The sequence below is a fragment of the Apis cerana genome, linkage group LG16, assembly GCF_029169275.1.
Source record: "Apis cerana isolate GH-2021 linkage group LG16, AcerK_1.0, whole genome shotgun sequence".
Lineage (NCBI taxonomy): Eukaryota > Metazoa > Arthropoda > Insecta > Hymenoptera > Apidae > Apis > Apis cerana.
The window spans coordinates 3,127,874-3,151,113 of NC_083867.1; the positions used below are offsets into that span (position 1 = coordinate 3,127,874).

At 25.3% G+C, this 23,240-nt stretch overlaps 1 long non-coding RNA gene across 7 annotated transcripts; it reads left to right on the top strand.

Annotated features, from left to right (window-relative positions):
* The first annotated feature begins 123 nt into the window (after positions 1 to 123).
* On the top strand, positions 124 to 23,110 carry LOC108000281 (uncharacterized). Of its 7 annotated transcripts, XR_009833039.1 has the most exons (9): positions 125 to 504; positions 2,075 to 2,442; positions 14,457 to 14,605; positions 14,709 to 14,875; positions 14,949 to 15,063; positions 17,469 to 18,014; positions 18,867 to 19,917; positions 21,667 to 22,018; positions 22,750 to 23,110. It is a non-coding gene; the product is annotated as an uncharacterized LOC108000281 (long non-coding RNA). The 7 variants fall into 7 exon arrangements; XR_009833034.1 differs by having other exon boundaries at positions 124 to 504; positions 14,457 to 14,875; XR_009833035.1 differs by having other exon boundaries at positions 124 to 504; positions 14,457 to 14,875; positions 17,469 to 17,826.
* The last annotated feature ends 130 nt before the right edge of the window (positions 23,111 to 23,240 follow it).

Consider the following 23,240-nt stretch of genomic DNA (forward strand, 5'->3'; position numbering starts at 1 on the left):
TAAAGTTACTTTTAAGTTTAAAAATTAAACGAAATAGTATTTTCAAATAATATTTATGAAAATATTTCAGTTTTTCAGTATTTGTATTAACTTTTTCCAAATTTTTCTGAACTACATATCCTGGTTATTAGTTTAGACAAGATTCATTTAAAGCCGATTCCATGTTCTGTTGGATCAGCGAGAGAGAGAGAAAGAGAGAGAGAAGACACAGATCAGAAACAGAGAAAGAATATACCGCAGAACCATGTAATAGCAAGCAAAGCTAGGTCTCGAGCAGCTATACACGGCTTGCGAAACCGTTCGTCGTTGACTGGCGTCGTTACTTGGTCGTGATCGTGCTCGTAATCAAGAGTCAAAGTCAAGGTCGAGATCGAGGCGAGAGAGAACACACTTATGCAACTCTCTTGTTGCCTACCGTACACCGCGATCGTCCGCGGTAGCTAAAAGAAAATGGTGGGGAGATCATTGCACAGCAGCACGGTGACCGACCACGCCAGTAAACAGGTATGAAAGAACTGTTACGTATTCCCAGGAAAACTCAATACTCGAAACGCAATGAGAAATGAGATTGCATCGTAATCAAAGCTAGGGAAAATTGAAGATTAAAAAACTGAAATATTTCTATAAGCAAATATTTTAAAATATTATTCGTTTAATTTTTAAATCACAATTATTGCAATCGAATTATTTTAGCAATAAAATAAAATATTTATTTTCTATTTAATTAAAATGCAATAAGCATCAAAAATTATATTTTTTTTCGATTCTATTTTTCGATTCTATTTTTCGATTTTTAAATTGAAAATTTATAGATTGAATACACTGTAATAAAATTAAAAATTAAATAACATAAAATTAAAAATTGCTTATTTGTATTATTTAAATTATTATTTATTATAATTTATTATTATTTATTTATTTCTTTATACAATTATTATTATAAAAAATTTTTTAAATTTTCTATTATATTGTTTTTATATATTCATTATTTTTAGTTCACGGATCATTTAGAATTAATTTTTTACTCAGTTTATGTTCGCGTTAGAAAATTATCCAATTTTTAACAAAGAATAATAGAATAATAAAATAATAAATAAAAAATAATAAAAAAATAAAATAATAATAATAAATAATAATAATAATTTTAAAAATATTTATAAATTTTTAATTATTATTTTACATTTAATATTTATCACTGTTAAATATTTTTAATTGTAAAAAGATAGAAGACTAATGAAATCAATAAGTATATTTAAAATATATCATTATATAGAAAAAATAAAAGAAAAATATAAAAAAAATCAATATAAGAAAAAGTAAAAATTGATAGGTATATTATATTAATATAATATTAATATATTCTAATATGTAATATATAAAATATTTCACTTATAACGATCTTAACCTTACTTTTCAAATTCATTAAATTCATTAATTCATAAAATATGCAAATTCGTTAAATCAACAGTGACAAATACTATTTTCGATAAATTTATAAATATTAAAAATTTTATAAGAATTCCATCATTATATCATAATAATCTAATCTAATATAAGAAAAAGTAAAAATTGATAGGTATATTATATTAATATAATATTAATATATTCTAATATGTAATATATAAAATATTTCACTTGTAACGATCTTAACCTTACTTTTCAAATTCATTATTCATAATTCATAAAATATGCAAATTCGTTAAATCAAACAGTGACAAATACTATTTTCGATAAATTTATAAATATTAAAAATTTTATAAGAATTCCATCATTTTATCATAATAATTTAATATTTAGGTTATTATTATATATTATATTAGATTATAATATATATAATATATTATATTATAATATAATATGTATATATATATAATATATATAATATATTAAATTATTATTTAGATACATATGATAATAATACACAGTAAATTATAAATATAAATAATGAAAAAACATACCTTTATGAAAACTTAAAAAATTTTCTTCTTCGCACAAAAATTGCTTCACTATGAGCGCACGATGATAGGAATGTTGACTCGACGACGTTCACTGTAAAACTGAAAATATTTGGCAGGTAAAAGTTCGCGCACTTGTTACATCGATGATGAAGTAGAAATGTACATAGCATATTGTACATACCTGAGGCTCGGACTAAGGCCCACGGGATTTTCTGGAAGGTTATAAACGTCATCGACCCAATTGTTACTGACAGGGGGCGTTTCCACAGTTTTCCTAGTTTCAAGACTCATTGCAACGAGTGGATCTACTCGCATGAACAATAGTTCCAGTGACCAACAGAACCCGCTGCTTTTGTCTAATGTTAGACCACGTCAACTCGACACGATGCCTATCCATGAACAGGAAGAGGATTAAACGTGCTAATAAATTTTACAGGGATTAAGAAACAGTCGACTTAAAGTTGTTTCGACCATTTACCAAATGGTAAGTACCAAATGGTTAGTCACATTAAAAAAGATTATTGTAATTAAGGTAAAACTTTGCAGTGCGTTCTTTTATACTTCTTTTCTAATTTTTTTTTTATATAAAATATATATATATTTTATATAAATATATATTAATATAATATATATTATATAAATATATTTTATATAAAATATTTTGTATAAAATATTTTTTTTTCCTATAAAATTGGTAATTTTATTTAATTATATATTAAAATTCTATTTATTATATAAATTGTATTTAATTATTAGTATTGATTAAATTGACAAATATATCATTTGTATTTTATACAAATGAATAAAAAATTTTATCGCTTGTGATTTTTTTGTTCTGATACATGGTAATAGAAATTATTTCTGAAGAAAAACTAGAAATATAAAAAAAATTAGAATTTTTATTTATTAATAATTATAGATTCACTACTACTTATTCAAATATGATTTCTTTTGTCATTATAAACGAAACATATAATTGTATATTATTTAAATATGAAAGTTTTTCTAAACGATAGCAAATGATGAAAATATACTTATTTTCATAAATAATTTTCCAAATATATTTCTTTTTGTTGAAATTAGATTATTAACTTATTAAATTATTGTATTTTGCAAAAAAATTGAATGAAAGATAGACCATTTTGATACAATGATGAATTTAAAAATAAATTGTTTTAATATTAATGACTTCTTTTATTAATAGAAATTAATAGAAATTAAAAAATCGATTTGATGACATCATTAATGAAAAGGATTGATACTTTTATTATTTTATCATATTATTTTATGATTTTATATTTAATGAATAGAGATAACATACGTATAGCAATTAATTGAGGTTAGATAATTTTTTTGAATTAAAATTCTTAAATTCAAAACCATTACATCATTTGTCTCTATTCATCCAATAATATTAAAAAATACTAGTCAATAAACATTAGAAAAATAGTGATTAAAACGAAGTTCAACCGAAATATAAATATGTTTTTTCAATGTCTCGAATTGTGCACGAATGTTTTAACTTAAACACTACTGTTTGAAATTTTATACTCGTTCATTATTATCAGGAAATGGTGAATTACTATATAGTTGTTATTGTTTTAACATACCCTCACCATAATATCATATATTATGATGTTATCTTTATTTAACCTAGTAATATCGCGATATCGTACAAGTCGGCAGTAGTATAAAATTAAAGTGATCCGACGCGAGTATCGAAAACGACAATAAAGTCTCAACCACGACGCAATGCAATTCATCGAGGAGTTGCGTGCAAGGTATACACATGTGAGAGGTTAAAGGGCATTTTGGACGATGCACTGAGAATTCCTTGGAGAAGCGTGAGAAACAATGGCGGAGGTCTTCGATCGAATCACGGCGACAATTATTATATTATTATTATTTTATTATATTATTATTATATTATTATATTATTATTATAAGTTATATATTTTGTAATGAAAGAAAAATATCGTGAAGTTGTATATTCCACCAAATTATCAATTTCGATATATCGATCTCCAAATATTGCTGGCAAAAAACATTGATATTTTCTATCGATATATCGAAATTATTGAAATATCGATGTATCGTTACCATTTCTAGTGTCGCATAACGAAAGATATTCTCATATTCATTAGTGTTATTGCATTTGCAATTTAATTATCGAGAATGAGAAATAACAAGTGTGAAATAAAAGAATACGTTCGATTATTCTTTGATGCGATATGTTAAAAAATCTACAAATTCCATTTTAAAAAAAAATTTTAAAAAAAGTGTGCGTGTACTATTAAAATATGACTAATATCCAGATACTATAGTTCAGTTAGTTAGAGAAAGGGGGCGACAAGTAGAGAAAAAAATTCACGTTCCGATGATTACGTAACACGAATCACGGTACATGTTTGCGACGACTCGTCAGAATGAAAGGGACGCATGTGACGAGCAACGACCGGAACTCTCTCGAGGACAGTGGCACTGAACTTGAGAGAGAAAGAAGAGAACGCAACAAGTAGAGGAAACAGACATCGAAACGTGTCACTGTGAAAACTCGTATAGTCATGAATTGCCTTCCGTGACTAATGACTGGAATTGGATTTTAGCAGCGGGCCGCCGATACGTAGAACATGAGCGTGTCGATGATAATGATCATGATGTATAGGATAGCATTGACTGGATACAAGATACAGAAAATCGTTTCTTGCTTTCATTGTACAATTAAACATTACTCTCATATATTTTTTTATAATGTATAATATTTATAGAAATTATTTTGCAAAATTATTAATTTATAGGAAATTTCATATTCTCTCTGGCAATAGTGAAATTTAAAATATAATATGACTTATACAATATTTATTACTTTTAACGATTTCTCATATTATTAGTTTATTATGAGTATATGTCTTTTTGCATCAAGAATGTACATATATTTATAATAATAATATATATTTATCGAGATACACAACGCTTTGAATATTAATTATCATTGATTATAATTCGTGAAAATAATTACATATGCTGACTCGCAATTTCTTTATTAGTTGAAATAAATAACAAACATAATGATTACATTTACTGTCAATATATTTCGAATTTCTCTCGAATTTCTATTTGTCTGATTTTGTTGTAAAAATATTCATTTCATTTTTAGAAATAGTAACAAATTTTCAAGTTATTTAACGTTAATTTTGCAATACTTCTATAATACGTTTTCATATGAAATTTTTTAAATTTATTCGTTTGATGTTTTTATTTTAAATCTATTTTTATATTTATTGAATCTTTCTATCAAAAAATCAAAATAATATTTCGTCAATAAAACATCAGGATCCACATGATGGATCCAATGTTGTCGAAATGTTACGCCGGTTCATATCTGTGTCCCAAATTGTTATATTGTTAACGTTCATTACGGATAATAAATTAGATAGGAAAAATAGTTTTTATATAGTTAAAATATAAATTGAAAAGTTAGTTGATTAATAGATTTGCTATACTGAAAATCAAAATCTTATAAAAAAATGGTATTATTTTGGAAAAAAATAATTTAGAATAAATTTAAAAGCAGACTAATAATGATATAGGATATATAAATCATACTTTATAACTATGATAATTTTGATAAATATAATTTTAATAAATTAATCAACAAATTTTGTTCAGATTTTCATTAAAACATTAATTTTTTTCTATAATAAATTATAATTAACAATAAAAATAGATGTCTTTCATAAATTATGCTTTAAATGAAAATATACTATTTTTAGAGGTTAATAAATGATTAATAGGTTAATAAGTTTAAAATAAGTAGATGATAAAATTACATATTTGTTTTAAACTTTCACTACGTCAAATATGTGAATAATATGAATAATAAGACATATCATCAAAATCGAAATTAATGCCTAATCGAAATTATGATGAAAATCCTTTTTCTAAGAATCAGTTTAGAAGAAAGCTTTTCTTCATGGCAAACGTTCGAATTGCGCGTGCGTATTTCAGGTGTAACTATGACAGAAGAGCGCGTGCGTGCACCTCGTAACACGAAGCACACGAAGACACGTCTTTAGATCCCGTATACTTCCCGCAGTAGCGTGCCAGCTTGACCAATTAAGGGCCTCTTCCGTCGAGACCTCTTAATGGTGGATGTGTTGCGTTCACTCGAGCGTGCGCGCAACTAAGAACCAGCCCTCGTAACAATGTAATTTTCCGTAGCCGTTCCACTTCGGATCGTCTGGTTATTCGACGTTCAATGCGCTCTTCTCCTTGCTTCTTTTTTGATAAACGAGATTTTGCAGCAAATATAGCATATCATTTTTCTCACATTTATTTATGCATATTTTTTATATATATATCTATAAATAGAAATATAATTATCAGAACAATATTAGATGAGTATTAAATAAATAATATTATCAAATATTAATGTATTATTATATATAATTGATCATAATTATATATACTATATTATATAAGTATATTTTACAAAAAGTTGTATATCGAAAGTATCAATATTAATTTTAACGAATTCAGAGAATTATCAAGCTATTCCTCGATAGTTGGCACAATGAAAACTGTAGCGTTATATCGGAGAAGGTCGAAACTATCGTGGAACTTCGCAGGGGAACGCCGTAACCTCGAGAAGATGTGTGGAGGCGAGGCCAATGAATGCACGACGCCGAAGAACGGGAAGGAAGGTGAGGCGTGATCACGGTTCTGACCTCAAGAACTCAAGAAAGAGAAAAAACTAAGAGAAAGAGAAAGAGAAGGAGAGAAAGATCAAGGCGAGAGAAAGATCGAGGAAAACCAGCTGAAGCGGGAGATGAAGGGCCACAGGATTCAGCATACATATGTGCACGAATCGAGAGAACTCGCCGATTCTCGCTTCGTTTCTTCAAAGTTTCTTCTTTTTCTCTCTTACAGAGGTATATACGTGCGGCAGGCACGCGTGTAAATTTCTGGAACTTGATACTTTCCCGGCGCGTTCGAAGGCAGAAATCATTCGCATAGATCTGCGAATGAATCTCTGTTCTGCGACGCTTGGATAGTTCAGTCGTACCCAAACATGTCATTTTATTTGCGTCGCATTAAGTGAATGAATAATAATTTTGTTTTATATGTATAGAAACATATAATGGGATTCCTCTATGAGATTTCTAAAATATGCATTTTAACGTGAAATAATATAAGAAAAAGTAAGAATATAAGATTTTTTTGTATTAAAAAACAAACAAATAATTTTAAGAAATTTTATAGGAATTATGCTGCATAAATATGAGTATTCTAAATATTAAGAAACTTTTAAGAATTTTTTTACTTTTTTTAAATCGTTTTATTATGAATTATGTTTCATTATCAAAATTGAGTATTTTTTTTCACAAATATAAAAATAATTATAATAATCAATTAAATATTCTAATTTTATTTCTAATTTAACTTATAATCTCAATAAACAAAATCTTTTTATCAATCGGGTTTCATTAAGAAACATTTTATTATTCCATCCTGAACAATCTAATATATATTTAGACAGTTTTTTACGATTAGTGCAGAAAATCTATAGAATTCCGGAAAATCAGTGTCATCGAAACGTGACGCAAGTAAATGTGCATTTGTGTAACTTATACTATACGGTACCCCTAGTTTGGTATGAAAGGAAAGGAAGAGCGACGAGTCGGAAACAAGACGAGAGATCTAACCTGAACAATGCGAAAGGCACGGTAATTCGCACCGCGTTCGAGTAATAATTTTTCCGGTGACAGGAAAATCATTCCGTAGATAGATGAGAAGGTGGAGCACGGTCATGGGAAGAAACCATTAGAGGAACTTCCTCTAGCTTGGTAGTAGCAAGAAACTTTGCCTATGTTTTGCGCTTTGCCGCGTGATTCTGCTCGCATGTGCGACCAGGAGAGACCAGGTAACAGCGTTCCCGTGTTACCGGTCCGCGGCCACTGTAATTTATTTAATGTAAGCGGCACATCATGGTTGTGCGCGCACATGCGCATGCGTATACTGGGTGTTCGAACGAAGTAGAAAAGTAGATATAGAAAATTGAAGGAATGATCATAATATAGAAACTAAACAAATATGGTGGTATACAAAGGTGTCTGTTGAAGTTCATTTTCAATTATAATCAACTTAATTATAAAATTATATAAAACCATAAAACCATAACAAAATTATCTATCTTTATTTACAGTAACTATTTATATCATATTTTAGAAATTGTTTTCGATTATTTTCGTATTTATATTTATTTATAAATAATAGGTTATGTTCGTATATCTTGAGGTATGTAGTATTATATTCAGTATAGAATTATTTCAAACAATTATTTGTGAATTAATATTATTTTTTTAAACATAGCTTAAAATATGAATTGTAATAAATTTATACATACGATTATTTTTAATATTATTATTGTTAATTTCGTATGATTTTACTTATGGCAAACTTACTATAGGGCAAAATTAAAAAAAGAGAAACTTATTTTTGAAACTTGTTTGAGAAACTTATTAAATAAATTTTTTAATTCTATTCTTTTTTATTTTATATTTATTAAGAAAGTGTTATATTATATTTTAATAAATATAATATTAATATATTATTTAATTTGTTTTATAAATTAATAAACAATTATAGATATAAAATTTTAAGTATGAAATTTTTCTTTATTAAATACGAAACAAAGATAATTGTCTCGTTTTGTTTAATGCAAAATTAAATTGATAACTTGAAAAATAAGTTTCAAAACATATTTACATATCAATTTTTATATTTTTTTTATACTTAATTTTTTAACATATTACCTTTTATATTTAATTATTTTTAATTTTTAGTATTCAATTTTCTACTAACTTGAATCGAACACCTTATATACGTGCTGTTCACGTATCTCTTTATATGTGCACCATGGAAATCTACTATTGGCAAGCAGGCATATCGATAAAAGTAAGTCTAATATTGTGCACACTTTATAAATGCATTATAGTTAAATACAAATAGTTTTGATAAAATTCGAAAAGTTTGAAATTTAAAACAATGTAAGGTTCTTGTTTCTTTTTTGAGGTTAAAACGTATTATAGATGTTTCTTTTATTTAGAAAATCATTTTTTGAATATATATATTAATAAAACTAATTTTTCTTATTAATATAAAAGTGAATCAATTTTAATAAAATTTATATTAAAAATAGTTAAAGAAAATATATGATCTTTTTATGAATGTATCTTTTTATCAATATTTTACGATAATAAATAAAATCAATATTATATTGTAACAATCTATCTTTGAATAGATTAAATTCTGTAATAATTAATCAAAATTATAACATATAAAGATTGCAAAATTATATAGAGAGGCATTTATAATAAATAATTTATGAAAATTGCTTCATGTTTTAAAAATAAAAGGATATTTACTGAAATAAAATTAATATTTGATTTAGAAGAAAAAACAGTGTTTATCATGAAATTTTATCATTAGGTAACGAAATAATTAGTAATTGAAAATTGCTTGCAATTAAAGCAATTAATGTGGAAAAAAAATTTTAAAAAAATGATATATAACATCCAAGAAAGAAATCATTTTTCGTTATGGTACTGGCAAACCAACTGGTAACTTATTTGATTGACCGATAAGAATTATTACAAGTTCGTTAAGTAGTTTTAAAATAATCTTTCAAATGATCTATTTTTCTATTAATAACTTATTCAACAATAATTATCTCACATTTAGTAGAATAGAATAGAATAGAGATCAAAAGTTATTTTTATTTATTTTTTTCTTATCTATTTTTTATTATCTAAAATTATTGAATCATAATTACTTCAAATTATATTTTGAATAATAACAAAATTAAAATTAATTAAAAATAAAAAGAGAAAATTTTACAACTATTCTCCTATCAATTGTAACTTCAATTACTTAATCAATTGTAATTTCTTAATCTTAAAAATTATTAAAAAAATTAAACTTTTTACCAAAAATTATTCTAAATTACAATTATGATATAATAATGTATATTGCAATAATTATATATTTCTTTTTTAGAATCATTCTTTTAAATATTCCACAATCATATTTACACAGGCCAATCAATGTATCAAATTTCACCAAAATCAAAGGATCATATTTCTGAAGTAATTTTTATTAATGAAATGTAACATTTTGCTCGATTCAGAAAATTTCTCCGAATTTTTGATAAAAAAAAAAAAACAGCGATAGCGAAAACCGTTTCATCGATCGATCGTCGTTTATCATGCCAGCATAAACGTAGAGACACCATCTAGGAAGTCAGCGGGTACCAGCATGACGACATCAGATTTGCTTTCCCGTTTCATTCGATCGTAAAGCTGCTACGAAGATTCTCATGATTTTTTGCGAAAATATCTTTGTTGCGTACTTTTCGATCCTGAGAATACAGTTCTATTTCCTTCGCCTTCTCTCGCTCCTCGATATTTCTTCCTCGTTTACGGGAATTGTCTTGCATTTATTCATTGTGAAGATTTCTTTTATTGTCGAATTTTGAAAGTTTTGTTTTGTTTTGACAACAAAAGATTATATGATCGATGCATTGTTTTGATAGTGAAAGATTTCAGTGGATTTTTCACAGTATAATTGGATTAAGAAAAATGTAAATGCATTTTATAAAATGAGCATTTAAAAAGTTATTATAGAATTGTGATGAGAACTTTAAATAAGATATCATGTATAGATGTATAGATGTATAGATTATAGACACGTTGAGCATATTTTTTGATTATAAAATCCAAACATAAAAATTGTATCGAAATATATAAAAATGTTGATTGAGGTTTATTTATTAAATTATAAACAATTAAAATTTGCGTTAGATGAAATATAAATAAAAATAAAGTATTATTTTAAATTTTATTGAAAAAAATCAAATAAGATTTAAAAATTATAGATATATATAGGTTAAGTTATGTTAGGTTATGTGCATAAAGTAGAATCTTGTTTTTTATACATTTATATTTTTTCTATAAGAAATAGAATTGTAGAAATGGAAAAGAATTATTTTAAAAATTAAATTCTATTTAATTTCGTGAAATAATAGAAGAAATATAAAAAAGGAAGATTATAGAGAAGAAAAAGATATCTTTTAGGAAAGTTCAATCGAAATTGGAACAACTAGTTTCACTCTCGAACGAGCGGTATCAAGCGTGCGAGAAACGGTTCTTCGAGGTGTCCATCTGCTTGTATTGCTTAAGAATGAGAGAACGTATTTATTATATGTATCTAATGTCAATTAGAAACACATCTAAAGATAGAATAAAATTTTTATCTTTAATTTTATTGATTTTATTTTAGTTTTAATTTTTCATTGTATGTAAATGCAAGATGTTAATACATTTGCTGGTTAGTTCCAACTTTGCAGTATCCATCAGCAAAAAATCACTTTCGAAATCAAATTTCAAAAATTTTATTTGCATTTTAATAAATAAATAAATAGTAATTAATAAATAGTAATTAATAAATAAATCTCAACTGACATTTTTATATTTAAATATTTTTATCTAAATATTTTTACCTAAATTATTAGGATTATTAATCTTAAACATCTTGAAAGGAAGAAAGACATTAAAAGACAAAGAATTAAAAGAAAGGTATTCCATATCATATAAATAATGACCATTATTTCTTCCAAATTTATTATCTGAATACCTTCTTTAAGCTATTATACTCAGTTGTAAAACTGCATTTGTTATCTTATAAGGAAATTTACGTCTTCTGAAAAATTTTATTTTAATAATATATAAAGTATAATAATAATAATAAACATAATTGATTATGTGTATATATTTCTATTATTTTTTTACAAGACAATAAGAACACAAGAACATAAAATTATTTATATTTTATAATTTAAAATTTTTGCTCATTTCGAAGTTTTCAAAGTTTTATTTAAAAAAAAATAAAAATAATAGAATACACTGAAGATTGATTTTATTGATTTCATTTTGCTGAAAATGATATTTCATTAATAAAAAAATTGCTTCACGTATAATCCGTTATGATCTCATAATAAAATATTCAAAATTTCATATAAAACACAGAAATATTTTTGGTTTTGCGATAACACCAATGTCTCATCATATAAATAGTCTAAAAATTAATTTTCTTCGATAATTGACAGTTAAATTATTATATCTGAACGCACTTACATTTGTTCCATCTTATCAGAGAAAAAAGTGACCCGATGTTAAAAGCACCTGTGTTCAAGTACGCATGCATGCGTGACAGAGGCACGGATAGCGGGGAGAAACGTACGAAACCCTAACCTGGCTCAAGTTGACCTCCGCACCTGGATTTGCGATCGGTGTGTCGGGTATTTAACGGAACCGTGAAGAAAGTAAAGTAGAAGGCTGGGGGCCCTGCACAGGTGGCCTTAGCCAGAAGAAAAACACGTCTCGAGGACTCGTCTGTTTCTCCCGATCGTTGTGCAACGGAACTCGTTCACCGATGCCATTCCGCGAAACCTGTGCAACGATTCCTTAAAGGGAGAAAATTGTGGAAAATGTGAAATGAATTATTTTTTTTTTTGCGATTTTTTTTTTGATTTGTAAAAAAAAGATTTCGTATAAGTTTCAAAATAATTTCAAATTTTTTTTTTTTTGCTAAATTTGTATGAAAATACATTTAAGGAAAATAATTTAATTAATATCTTTGACTTATTTTCAGAAACATTATCTTTTTATCTCTCGATACACGAAGATTAAATTAAATTATGATTATGAGATAATTATTTATTCGAAAATTTTAATATTTTAATTGCGTTAAAGTAACAAATTTTCTATTTACTTATTGAAAATATCAATATTATATTAATTTCATAAAAATTTTTCATGGAGAAGCTATTTCTAGTAAATTTTTCATCATAAATGTGATTTATTACGTTTTAAAAAAAATTCATTCCTTTCCTTTAATAAAATCCGGTTATTTCGGATATAAGTAAAATAAACTGGTGGCTATGCGTTCACCACGGCTTCGTGATTTCCATCATCATTTAATATCAGCATTCTAGGAAGTAAATATCTTCGAAAATGAATAAAACAATAATTTATCATTACTGACAAGAATTTTTGTTTTTTTCGACTCTATCGAGATTTTTATAACTGAAAAGCATAAATTGTTGTAAATAAGAGCTGTACTTAAGTTGAAAATATTTAAAATAAAATAGTAAAATAGATTGAAAAATGTTTCATTAGATTTAATAATTTAATAATTTTGAGATAAAATAAAAAAAAGTATATTATTTTTGAGCTCTGGTTCTCAAAAAGATTTTGGAATGATTTCATCATAATTATTAATTCTAAGAAGTAAGAAATTCTATATTTATTTCATTGTATGTTGTTTTAATTATAATATAATATATAATACAATTAATATAATAATACAATTCTATTATATTTTATATAGAGATTATATTTGTGAAAAAATATATTACAGATTTGATTATTATAAAAGGAGGTCATGATTCGAAAAAATATGAGAAACACTGTGATAGGAGAATGTTGCGAATTGATTCACTGAAGCCATATTTCAGGTCAGATTGGTCGAAGCGTTGCCAGAATATTACACGTGACTCAGAAAACCTTGAATAGAGGGGACAACGACCTCCGAATTGTATAAGCTTGGGACTTTCCTTGATGTCATCTTTTGATTCATTTCATTTTGTTCTACTACCATACCAGAGCGCACATATAAATGCAAAAAAAGAGAAAGAAAAAAGCAAAGAAAAAATTTGATAGAAGTAAAAGTCATATGGAAAGAAAATCTTGATATATATTAAACATTTTTTAATATTTAAATTTTTGAATTTTTTTTTTAAATTAATCATGAATATATCTTGTTTAAAAAAAATAGATAATATTTTTTTTATATTATATTGATAGGATTTCTAATAGGAATCTAAAAAATCATATTTTATTTTATAGATATTCGACAATAATAATCAACAAGATGTTAATATATTTGTGAAATTTTTGAATCAAATGAGATATTGAGGATCAATTGTTATGTCAAAACAAATAATTAAAAAATTAGTATACAAAAATATTGATTGATTTATTAATTTAAGTTTATATTAAATGAGTGAGACAACATCTATCTGTTATCATAATTGTTATTTTATTTTTTATTGTATTTATAAATAATTCTATCTTTTATATTTTCTATATCTTTTATATTATAAACTACAAAATTTCAAAATTATATGTATATATGTATTGGCTTCATAAATTATGTATTGTTCTATATAATAGTATTGTAAAAATTATCATTCTTATTTAATTCAATTCATAATTCATTTCTAATTAAATTTCAAATACGAGACAATTTTAAAAATTTCATTACTAAATATAAATTGAAATTATTAACTCCATAACTCAGAAAAAAATCAATACTTGCAATTTCTTATCCAGATCGTTTAAAAAGGAACAATCATTTGTATTTCCGGTTTCTCTGAAGGAATTGGTGACCGATGGCTGGTGGAATTCTAAGGAACATAAGGAACCCAACTAGAAGGAAGAATACCGAAGAACGTGGCAAAAGAAAGAAGAAAGAAGCAGCCTGGCTAGCTGTGTGCGGACTCTGGGTTTCGCCAAGAAGACGTAACGGTAAATCCGCGGCCGCTGGCGTCCGATGAACCCACTCTCAGCCTCGCACACTCGTGTAGTCCAGTGAACACGCGTTTCTTTACCTGCTTACGTCTGTGTTTAGTGTTGCGCGTGTAGGTGCGCAAGCCAGATGCGCGTGTAGGTGCGCAAGCCAGATGCGCGTGTAGGTGCGCAAGCCAGATGCGCAAACGAACTGCGGAATACATGTGCCATGTAAGCGACCACGACCAAGCCACCAAACCTGTCATCGAATTATTACTATGCGAATAGGTACGTATATACGTATACACATATGTATAAATGAGCATATATATAGTATGAGTTATATGTACAACGTGAATAGCATTTCAGTCGGTTGTGCTTTGTGCTTTTTCTACTGAGGCCCCCACTGAGTGGCTTGCGTCAGGGACAAGGAAACCTGGGACAGCAGGTTGCGTCATCGACCGAGAAGGAGAAGGGTTAGTATCCGGAAATTGGGTCGTTCAAGTTTGATGGGATTTTAATGAACCGATTATGTGATTTATTAGCCAGGATTTGAGAATTCAAACTTTTAAATAGGATTTTGTATTATTGACTTGCAATGGGATAGGATAAGTATGTTGACAAATATATTATTATTTGAAGATTTTCTTTTTAAAAACAATTCTGTTTTTGATCTCATATTAGATTCAAATCAATCTTTAATTTTTGTAATTTTTTAACATTGTATGTAAATTTAAGATTCAAAATTCAATTTTATTCTATTTTTAATAAAATTTCATGATATGAATTAGCTATGGATTTCATTATTATCAAATAATTTCAAATAAATTAATTTTTTTATATCTTTTGAAATCTTTTTATCTTTTATTCTTTGATTAATTTTTTCAATTTTGAAAGAAATAATATAATTAAGATAAAATAGAATCTAAATTATCTAAATATTTAGATAAATTTGTTTAGAATTATATTTTTCAATAACTTTTATTCAAATTTATAATATATTTATATATTTCTATAGTTTTTTGTTCTCTATTAAAATTCCATTTTATGAAATAAATTTAATCATTATATTTGATGATACTGTGCTATAGTTAGTAGTATAGTGTATAGTTATATACGAATACAATTATCAACAATTTATCAACAAATACTGTAATAGACGAAAAATAAACTTTTAAAATAAATTAATTCATTATATCTACTCTATTCTATTACATTTGATGTATAAATCAGTGTACGAAATCAGCACACGGTATCGAAAGTAAGTACCACTCATACGCAAGTCGTATATGCCGATAGTCGACGCAATCGCATCAATGCGGGGCATATGCATTCGTTGACCGAGGTGAAAAGTGAACAACCGGAGGAAAAATTCTGTAAGCACACCGGTGAAATGGAAAACGCTAGACTCTCTCATTTGAGCCGTATCGTATTTACGTCATTCATTAATTTCACATCAGCTAGATGGTTTCATCTCGATTCATTGTACATCAACAATTCGTATATTTTTCGTATTTTTGATAATACATCGCAATGCGTATATTCTATTGTTTTGAGAACGAATGAAATTTACTAAAAATCTTTCTTGCAATCATCTATTTTTACGAAGAGAATATCAAATTTCTCATATATATAATTAAAAAATTTATAGAAATTATACATATATTTTTTTTGTATTTTTCATTTTATTAAACAGAAAATAATTCCTGACTAATCTCTTAAATTCAATTTGGAATTTTTATTTCTATATTTTAAAATTTCAATTTTCAAATTCAAATATAATACTTCTTAATTTATTAATTTTTCGAATTATTCAACTATTATTGTACGTAAATTATTTCGATTATTGTAAATAACTTTTTTGAGGTTATATAATCGAAGTCAAATTGATTTATATCGATTATTCATCGATCATTTTATCTACTTTTAAATGTTAATTCTTGATTCAAGAAATTTTATCATTAAAAATAGAAAGTATATAATAATAAAATAAAAAAAAAAGTTTGAAAATATTATATATTTTAAAATAAGAAAGACTGGAGAAAAAATAATAATTAGATAATTTTCTATTCTATTTCATTCATTTTCAATTATTCAATATTCAAATTTATTTAAAAATTTTTATTTTATTAAAATAAATAAATAATACATATCAAAGAAGCGTGAAAAATTAAATATTAAAAATGATTTTTCTGAATGTAAAAGATATGAGATAATACGAAAGGACATATAGAGTAAAGGAGAAAGGACAAAACATAATGGAGGTAGAAATACAGTTATCTCGGTCTCAGTGAGTTCTTGCTATAGTCGTGTTGCTTGCTCTTCTTTTCATCTTTCCTGTCATTATCTCCATCCTTGCTTGCACTTTAATTAGCTTCACTTCGAATGAGAATCCACGCTCATAAAAATCCTCTTTCATGTGAACAAATACACGACAAGTATAGTAGTAACGGAATATGTAAGAAAAATAAAAAAAATTCTACTCTTTATGATCCTCCAATAGACAAAAAAGAACTCATCCTTCATTGTAATTCAAAAATAATGAAAATCAAAGATGATTTATATACGAGTTAACCTCGAAAATGTGTATTCTGAATAAAAATGTGTATATCAAAAGAAAAAAAATGACAGAATGAAAAAAATTAAGATAATATCTAATATTAAATAGCGGAAAAAAAATATAAACTGAATCATATATTTTATAATATATTTATAAAATATAAAATATATATTTATATATATATGTGATAGTATTTATATTAAATATCCATCGTTTATTAAATATCTTATAAATATAAGTAAATAAATATAATTATATTTTATGATATATTTATAAAATGGAATAAAATTCTTGTAAATAATATTAAACATTTTGTTTCAGAGATAAAAACTTTAAAAATAAAATAATAATAATAATAATAATAATAATAATAATAATAATAATAATAATGATAATAATAATCTTAAAAATAGATATGCAAGAATTATGTCATTCAATAAAACAACAAATAAGAATAAAGAAGATGAACAAAGAAAAAACAATGTTTAGATCGAAAGAAGAAAAAATGACCATGATAAAGAAAGAGAAGGAAAGGATGCTTACAAATAACACGCATGCACGTAGGAAGATCGATTCTCGAGCAATCGCGCGAGTGCGTGGGGACCAGTGCGCGCCCCCGTTGACTCGTTGACTCACTGACTCTTGACGGACTTACCGTTAACCAGCAAAAGTGAACCAAGTAAGTCGTGTCTCTGGAACTTGCGGTACTGATTGTACAGTATGTTACGTGTAGGATGATTTAAAGCTCGCTATTGTCATCGATCGAATATATACTGAAAAAATTTGTCAAAGAAAGTTTGAATGAACGATTTTCCCTAACCTCTCTTTAAACTGTGACTTTTACCTATAAAGATTGCTATTATAAAGGTTAGTCTGTTTATTACCTATCATCGTGTCATTATAAAGTATTATCCAGTGATGCAAAGATTTATAATTTTATTTCATATCATCAATATTTATATGTTTCAAAAACAATTTCATTTTCTTTTCTCTCGCTTTCCGATATTTCTTTCTCGTCATTCTAGATTTATGAGAACTTGGTTTCATATTTATTCATAATAAAGATTCTTTTTATGTTTTGTTAATGAAAAAATTATATTGATATGATTATTTTGATATTTTATAAAAATATCATGAAATTTAATATTAATGGTAATATGAGAATAATTTAGGTTATGATGATTTGAATTGACAATCAAATGAAACGTTATCAAATGAAACTAACTTTGCCATTTGGTTGGATAATGTTGTATTGTACCGTTGCTTGGTTATTTCTATTAGGAATTTAGATCTTTTTTTGTGTATCGTTAGGAAGTATTCTCTAATTTGATACGGATATAAAATTATAAATTATTACACCGTATCATATCTCTGGATAATAGTCAACGGCGTTATGACAAATTTATGATTACGAAGCCTTGTTTTAATTCAACCGTATACTTTATGGACTATTGCCTAAATTAGAATTTATTTTATATATATTATATGTAGATAATTATATTATATAAGATATTTTTAAGATATAATTGAATAGAAGATGATTTTATATATATTAAACAAAATATTCTTTTTCAATTATTTAAGATTTTTTTAGAAAATTTTAAATATAAGTAATTTTTTGGAAATTTTTGTTTCAAATGTTCACGATAGTCTTTTTTAATTTGAAAAAAATTACACCATATGGAAGATGAGGGTAAAAAACTAAGGATCGATTTTCAGGAATTATTCGACCATTTCATTTTGAAGAAGGATAATTAAGTGGGAAATTAATCAAGGCAATCACTGAAAAAAAGGTTCCATCGAGATGAGTCTGCATACTAGATAAATCCTAATGAAGAAAAAAAATCTTAGTAAGCTTTGATTTCCGGGTTATAAATCGATTCTTCGAAGGTTCAGGAAACATGACAGTAACATATGTTCGATGCAGATGCTCGATCAACTCCTTTCAGAACACTCCTTCTTATGCTATAAAATAAGAGTTACTGTTCTTTTATTTATAAGTTGAATAAATTTAGCAGCTTTCATTAATTTAACAAAATTTTATAAAAACATTTTAATTTATTGTATATTAATTAGAATGAACAAATATAAGTAAAAATAACCTTAAGTGATGTAATCTTAAATGATGAATCAACATTTTTTTCACAGATGTGAAAATAAAATTTTTTTTAGTATTCAATTCTTTTTTTTTAATAAAAAAAAATTGGCTTCTAATAATAATATAGTGAAATAGTAATATTTATTTGAATTTATTAAATAATGCAAATCCTTTTAGAATTTTCATCAATTTTATAGATTTCTGTATAATAATTTACTGTAATATAATTTTATTATTAATAAATAATGTTTCTTTTTATGCAAAAAATAATTTTGAATAAAAAAATTTGGACTTGATTTGAAAAAGAACAAAATAAAAAATTTAAATTTCAGCCCTTATAATATTTCAAAAATTAATTTTATAAAAATATTTTTTACATTCTTTGAAAATGGGTAAGTACTTTTCATGCTGATTTCATTTCATCTTAAATAATTATACACTTTTAATCTTTCGTTTTTGTTTTAATTTATATATTTCTGTAGGAAGAATTGTGAAAATAATGTAGAAACTGTAAAAGCGCAGAGACAATAGAAGTGTCCTTCGCGGTAAACCATGTCGATTGTAATTGCATGACAGATCGACGCCATTGAGAAGAATCGGCGGACCTTGACAATGCTGGACTCCTTGACGGTACAATGTCAGTGAACCGGTCTATAGAACAACGAACGAGTGGTAACTATCAAGGATATACACATTTTGTACCGTCTAGTACGATAGTGCTCTTCATAACATCTTTTTCGAATCTATTTTTTTAAGTTATTATTCTATAGCATTTTTATTGCTAAATCAAAAAAGTTTGGAAATAATATTCTATAAATATGATACTTATATATAGCTATTTATTATCTTCTTTGATGCAATATTTCATTTTTAAACAATAGAAATTAAAAATATATTAAAAAGTAATATATATTTATAAATATATTAATTAATAATTTTTGACAAAAAACAAAAATACAAATATCTTTTATTGATTCTTCAATGTCTTGGGAATTATAATTATTAGTTAATATACCAAAGATAATATGCAATCAATGATTTTTTTTGTATTAGACATTGAATTGCATTGACCATATTTTATTATGAAAGCCTAATTATAAGCTTCTTAAGTACGGATAGTACCTACAATTGCGAAGAAATTCCGTTAATAGCCAGGACAATTTAAAACCGCTATGCTATGCTCTTCGTCAATGTTCCATTGAAAATACAAGCTTTAAACGATAAAATATTATAAAATATTTAAAAAAACAGAAAATTTTTAATCCACATTAAAAATATAAGCAAAAAATGCAAATACTAAACATAATGAACATAATGATCAATGCACTCTTTATGGATATTCAAAATAATTTTTCTTAATGGTTGTCAATAGATTTTTGCAAATTTATTAAGATCTAGAAAATTTTAAATTCAAATTTCTATTTTGAAAATTGTTCGGAAATTAATTTAAAAGGATTAAAATAAAAATCTTGTATATTTAATAGTTACAAACATAAAAAGTTGTTTTCACAATTGTCAAAAATTACCAATTTTTAAAAAAAATCTTTTATTAATTCTGGACAAAAAAAGGTCTGGAAAGGAAAAGGTTATAGAAAGAGTAATCTATCGTTTCTAAAACTTAACCCTTCAAACACGGATGGCTGTAAACCATTCTCGATGAATTACCGGTTTAGGTTAATCCTTTGAGTTATAGACGGAGTCAACTTTTTCTAGGATTTTTTCCATCTGTTAGTAAATATTCTTAACTGCACACCATTGCCGAAATTTTTTCGAAATCTTTTTCTTCATTATTTACATTAAAGCTTACGCTTTTTACATTAAGGAAACCAAAAATTAAATATGTCATAAGCGAAGTCATTGTTATAAATATCTGATGGTTTCTTGAAAAAAATTTAACCCTTTTCGTAGATTAAAGCATGTTATGAAGCTTAAATTTTTTATATTAGGGAAACCAAAAGTTAAATATGGAATTACTTTTTTTTATAAATTCTTGCTGATTCCCTAAAAGAAAGTTTAACTATTTCTATACTAGATTTCTATATAGATTAAAACTTGTTATAAAGAATAAACTTTTTGCAAGAAATTTAAATTAAGTATAAAAAAATATTTTCTATAACCTCTAAAAAATTTAATTATTAAAAGATTATATGAACAATTATATTTTTAATAAATAAATTTTTACTCGATAAATATACTTTTTCCAAGAATTCTGTTTATATATTTTTTTTCAATAATCATTATATTCTTCTTCATAATATTTAAACAAAAGTTAAAATTTCTTTTTATTTATTTTTTACCAATTATAATTTTTTATTAATTTGTTTGAAATATTTTTTTGTACTTATTTTATATTATATTAATTTTCAAGAATTGCAACATTTTTAATTTCTCAAAAAAATTTAATAAAAATTTATTTTTCAGCGCCATATTAATGAACAGACATCAGTATTTGTAAAATAAATCAAGATTAACCGTTTATCTCATTAAACATTCCAAAATCGGTCAGTGTGGTTATTAATTATTACTATGATAATTTAAATGTAACTGGTTACATTGTTGTATCCAGAAAATCTATTCTGGCATATTCTCTTTATATATATTGAATATCAATTAAACTATCTAAGCACAGTATTCATTAAAGATGATTTTCAGGAACTTTTAATGATGCTATTATTAATATTTAATACTTATCTTAGTAATATGTTGTCATGAAATATTTACTAGTATATAAATTCAATAAAAGAAGATAAAACAAGGCTAAGTAAATGTCAAGGTAATGAAACTTACACTTATCAAGAACATTAAATGATACTTTCTATTTCCTTAATTTTTTAATGTTCATTTTTCATTAAATCATTAAAATGTTAAATTTTTCATAGTAAATTACAACTAATAATAATAATAAAAATAGATGATTTTTTTTTATATATATTTTGATATAATATATTTTAATTTTTAAAGATCAACAATAAATATAAACTTGAAAATTATATTTAATTTCAACTTAAATATTAATTTATTTTGATCAAATAAATTCAAATATAAATTCAAATATAATAGCAAAGCTAAGAAGTTAGATTAGATTTTCCAATTTCTCAATTTTGCAAGCAGATGCGAATAAAAGATTGAAAAAAACACAAATCAAAACGAACATCGTTTTTCCGTGTCATAACTAAAAAAGATAAAAGATCTTTCTTCGTAAATCTGACAAAATTGAAAAAGAGTAAAACGAACTTTATAGTGATGTTCAACATAAGCCTATTATTCCATACATTTTCACTCGGTTTGCGTCCAGCAAGTACAATAAAATCCCACTATTATGACAATTTTCTTTCGACCAGGTTTAACTAGTAGAAAATGTTGACCGTCATAAAAAAAGGTTCGAATATAGCAATTCGAAAATTTTTCGGTCATAGAAAAAAATATTGTTGAAGAAAAACCACCGATTCCGTTACATACAATAGGCAAGGCTTAAAAATATCGACGAAACCACGCTTTTTACAGTTTCAGTTTTCTTCATGGTCCATCGTGTGGGGCTTCCTTAAAAAATTTTCGTTTATGGTTCTGGTGTATATTAGGGGGCCGCAAAAATATCGATGTGAAGAAACTGGACAGGTATGCATACCTGAAAAGACTGAGTAGAAATTGGAATGATCGTGAGAGAAGATTTAGTTTCATTATTTATTACTCTTTATTATTCTTTAAGACATTGTTTACGATTGTTGGTCCTGTGAATTTTATGCAGGTATGCTAATTTTAAGTACAGTGAATCACAAATTTTAAAAAATAAATTATAAAAATATTAAATATAAAAAAATATAAAAAAATTATAGTTTAATATAAAGTTTTAATGATAGTTTTAAAGAGCTATATTACATTATATTAATTGTAGATGATTATATAACGTATAAAGATTATGTGAAGATAATTTTTATACTTTATTTCGTAATATTCATTTTAAAATATTATTTATGTGAATTATATATTAATATATA